Below are 5331 nucleotides of genomic sequence, written 5' to 3'. Positions count from 1 at the left end.
AACTGAACGCGATGGTCCTGAAGGTTCCTTGCCCCGGTGGCAAGGAACCTGGACAAAATTGTTCAAAATTAGTATTATGTGTACTGCAGTTACAAAATACATTATTCAAATTCCAAAACACTTTTGTGATGTCAGATTTAAATCACAAAACTTAAATCTTCCATAAAACATTTTGTAATTATAAGGATAATTACAAAATGTATATTAGATAATATCTAAAACAGTTGTGTTTTGTTTTAACTTTAACATATCATAATTTGATTGGTAGCAACTTTTACCACTACAGTGTGCCAATCACTCATAATTCCTAAACATGTCAATCAGGTAGGAATGAAGTAAGACATTAATAGAAATAAAGAGTTGTATGTTGACATGTAGCCCTTTCCTTGCTTAAATCATTAATATTTTTGAAAAATTAATCTGTGATAAGACATAGCTTATCAAGATAGAACCATGTAACTAAAGATGATCCAAACTGTTCAGTTTTATCTGTTTTAAGAAAGGCTGGTGACCCCTGTTATAGAGTCTGACAGCTGCAGGGATTATATACAAATATTCAACTATCCCAGAATTAAACCAGGTCTAAATAAAAAGGAGTGAGTATCACTACAAAGGTTAACTCAGTGGTCCTAATGCTACAGTTTGATATCAGCAAACACCGAGCGCATACATTGATGTGACACCACAGCCATGCTATCAATGCAAACACTGATAACAGCATAAATCGAATTAAATCGGGACTTGATGAGAGCTTCTGAGTATCACTAGAAATATTATAAAGAGTCGTCTCCGTACCACAGTTTGCTATCAGTAAACACCGAGAGCATTCACTGTTAGCATAGCACATCCATGTTAGCAGTGTATAGATGGATGGTTTAGCATATTAGCACAGGTATCAATAAAGGACTACCATATTAAATACTTTTACTAACCTCAGGCAGACGGACAGGCGCTCTGCAGGTGGGATTGAGCCCCTGTAATTGGTGTCTAGGCGGGCGATGCTGGGACCGACGAGGGAAAGCAGGTCCTCAAACTGGCTGACGGTGATATTGCTGAAATCGACCGTCATCCAGGCGCAGCTCCTGGAGCAAATGGTGAAACTCACCAAACTGCTCACGCCTCTGGAGCACCTGATGGACCCACCGAGGTACGGCGAGGACGTCTTTTACGCCGCTGCTCTGCTCTCCACAGTACATAGAGAAGGGAGACTCTCTCTTCAAGCGCTAGCTCGACAGCTGCCATCTTGCAAAGATACCGGTCTGGCACAACTTCCTCCCACATTCCTCCCACATTTCCGGTTCACGCGCGATGGATTTTTCTTGGACACACGTTGAATGTGCACGCGTCAAATTAGGGGCGTTTGGGGCGTTTTGTTCGCGTCCATCGCGTTCGGTGTGAACACACCGTTAGTATTGTTATGTAGCCACCGATTGTTCACAATAGATGTGATGGAGATAACTGCATATAGATCAAAAAAGTGAAAACTCCGTGAAAATAATTAGTTTGGCCTTTGTCAACCTTTTCTTATCCCTGAGGACAAAGTTTGACTTTTGCAGTGAGGTAAAACACATGTGTGGTCAAAGTTCAAATCTAGCCCATGTTGTGACCAGCATGCATCAGGAGCCTGATGCCTAAAATCTGTGAGGAACTATGACCAAACTGTGTGCATGCACAAAGGCAGATGTATATGTCGCGCTTATGCGTGGTCATGTTTTGCAATGTAAACCTCTTGGATATGCACAAGTCTAATTTCAACTCCCATCTCTATACATTTATTTTATGTGGACACTCCTTTATTTTATTATTGTCATACAACATTACAGTCTGAATCTGGTCAGTTAAGAAAGGAGAAAGTGGTACATTGACAGAGGCATCAGTATGTAGCTATTTACTGGCAGATCTACTGGCTCTTACCCTCACCTATGGCCATGAGCTTTGGGTCTTGATTCAACAAATTACGGAGCCCCGCAGGGGACATGGGAGAAAAAAAATTAGGGAAAAAAAAAAAAAATTAAGACGGACTTTTGCGAGATCTCGCAAAACAAACTCGGGATCTCGCAAAACAAACTTTCTCGCGAAAGTTGAATTCTAACAATGGCGGCAGCTACTTAGTTGTAATATTACTCTTTCTGGGTCACAAAATACACTTTTAAGATATTTTGAGGCGTGAATGTAGTTGTGTAAACGTCAGATATCTGCTCGGTTTACAAGACATCACATATTTGCAAAAGTGCTCCGACGTTTTTGGAGATCTGACACCCACTAGCTCGAAGCTAACGGGAGGCCTACTACAGCCGGGAGGAACACCGCTTTCCCGGCACATCGTGCCTCGACCTCCCGGTCGGCTTCGAGCTGGCGGCCACTAGCTCGAAGCTAACGGGAGGTCGAGACCTACTACAGCCGGGAGGAACACCGCTTTCCCGGCACATCGTGCCTCGACCTCCCGGTCGGCTTCGAGCTGGCGGCTTCCGAAGAATGCGGCTAAAACTTTTGCGAGATCTCGCAATACTTTTGCGAGATCCCGAGTTTGTTTTGCGAGATCTCGCAAAAGTCGGTCTTAATTTTTTTTTTCTCCCTAATTTTTTTTTCCTCCCATGTCCCCTGCGGGGCTCCGTAACAAATGAGACACATTCTTTTGGATGCAAGAGATGAAAATGAGCTTCCTCTGAAGGCTGTCTGGGCTCACCCTGACAGACAAGGTGAAAATCTTGACCTTTTAGGGGCTACTCCTCCACATTAAGAGGAGCCAACTGAGGTTTGAACATGCACCCACATGTCTGTGTTTTAACTTCTGGTGCAGACATATCCCCCTCCCCCGGTCAATAGTACACTGTAAAACCTAATAAGTTCACAGAACTCAAAAATTGTTGTGTAACAGATTCCACAACAATTTTTTAGTGATGTTTTTAAAAGTTTTAAGTTTAACTAAAATAAAAATTGCAGTTGCCTTAAATTACCTCAATGTTAACTCATAAATGTTGATATTCCTCAACTTATAATTAGGGAGTAATAAACTCAAAATGTTCAATATTTTTCAACTTAATTAAGGTGGGAAATACACTCAAAATATTTTACATATTGCAACTCATACGATGTGGGAAATAAACTCAAACTTTTTCATATGAGAAATAACACTTAAAATCTTCAATATTTATAAAATACTGTGGGAAATACACTTACAAATAATTCTAAACTGTTTGCCCAGTAAATTATAATCAGCTAAAAGTGTTAGAAAACATGAAAGTAACAACACTAACAATTTAACAACTTTTTATTAAACACAATGTGCTTTTAAAAAGGCACAAACAACAGAGCTCACTCATAAAAAAGTGCTTCATAAATAAAACAAGAGAAAAAGACTCCAAGGGTCTCCATCTCAATTCTAAAATTCAATAACATTTTCAGTATTAACAGCAATTGCAGCTATTAGAACATTGAGGCATTTAACACTTACTGTACCTTGACAGCTGCAGCTCACTTTCTTTTTTAAAAATACATAAAAAAAACAGTACTGGTTTCCACTGCTGTACTTATAGGGAACAAACATCAAGGCAGTGCATTTATGTATTAGGCAACAGAACATTAAACATGAATAGTGAATGAACTGAACAGTCATTCATCTTAAATGTGAGGTAGAAGAGGCAAATGGTAAAAAATGGTTAAAAAAAACGGTATAAATAAAACAAAACAAAACAAGAAAAACCTTTAATACTTAGCTTAAAGAGTTGTCTATTCCAAGTGATTCACTTGAACAAATTCTTCTGCATCAGTAAGTGACCTAACAGTGGTTTGTTGTATTCAAGGCACATCACAACCTTCTGGATACATGTGAATAAAAGCTCGAGTCTGCGTATTGTAGGTCTAGTGCACAGAACTACCCAAAAAGCAGGAGAAATGAGGCATCCAGATTTGTACTGGTTTATACAACTGTACATAACTGGGAACAAACATCAGGTAGTGCATTAAGGTATTAGGCAACACAACGTTAAACATGAATAGTCCACAAAAGGAGCTGTCATTCACTTTAAATTTGAAGTAGAAAAGCCAAATGATTAGGAAAAAAACAAACAAAAAAAAGCTTCCTCAATACTCAGCTCAACAAGTAGTCCATTCTGAGTGATTCACTCATTGAACAAATCATTCTTCAGCGTCAGTAGACGCCCTTTCAGTGGTTTGTTGTCCTCAAGGCACATCACAACCTTCTGGATAAATGTGAATGTAAGCTCAAGTTTCTTTGGGTATTGTAGGTCTAGTGCATAGATGTACCCAAAGAGCAGGAGAAATGACTCAGCCAGATTTGTGGGACCATTCACAAGTATTTCATCCTCAACGACAATGCAGACGCTTTCAGGACTGAAGAGGGCCGAATCAGTAGTGTCATCCGTGACAACTGTCAGCAGAGCCACAGGAGTGTCAGTGAGGTCTGGACCATCTGCTGACTGCAAAACAAAAATAATACAAGAATGAGTTCAGCCCCACAAGGACACAAATCATGCTATTGATTAGAGGTGTGAATCTTCATAAGTCGCACGTTTCTTTTAAGATTATAATGTCAACGATTTAATTTGATATGGCGATACATCATGATGCATTACAATAATCTTAATTTGGGTTTGGTTTCAAAACATATGTTTAAATAAATGTTTTCAATAATAAATATATGCCAAGATATTTGTTTTTGTTATTTACCAAATATTTGTCTGACCACAACATGGCACCTCCAGAAAAATAGAACACTTGAATTTTAAAAGGGAGATAGTTTTTATCTGTGAATTTGTTTTTGTTTAATAATCTTTTAACTATTTCCATGTTTTCTCGTTTATGCGTAACAATCTTCTTGCAATCTTATTCAACAATAGTTGATATATGGGAGAAAACAAGTCAGATGAGGACTGTGTTGAACCTCCTTCCTGATATACACCCTGGTTCTCCTTGAGTTCTGAGCGATGTCATATGTTCGACTGAACAGCTAGGCAAAGGGGTTGATGCTGAGGCCAGTACACTTACATCACAAGTCCTGAATAACGTGGCGGCATCTTCACACAGGTACACAGGAAGTGCACGAAGGACGAGGGCCCGTCTTGTATTTACATCATGCTGTTCCTAGATGAACATACAATATCTATTAGAATAGTATTTACACAAATGCAGAGTAAAAACAAAGTGCTGGATAGCCATGTTCTGATTGTCATTGTTATAGATCAGGGGTGTCCAAACTTTTTGTAACGGGCTAAACTTGTCAATCTAGAAGGGTAACCTTACCCTACCCTAGCCATAGATGGTAAATTCAGTATTTTGGATTTTTTTTTTGGATATTTTGATAGGATAGAT

Source organism: Mchenga conophoros, linkage group LG23 (genome assembly GCF_057382185.1).
Source record: "Mchenga conophoros isolate Kocher_MC1m ecotype Shallow Benthic linkage group LG23, M_conophoros_male_GT1.1, whole genome shotgun sequence".
NCBI classification, from domain to species: Eukaryota; Metazoa; Chordata; class Actinopteri; order Cichliformes; family Cichlidae; genus Mchenga; species Mchenga conophoros.
The sequence above is the reverse complement of the archived record's forward strand: the minus strand, read 5'-3'. Positions refer to the sequence as shown.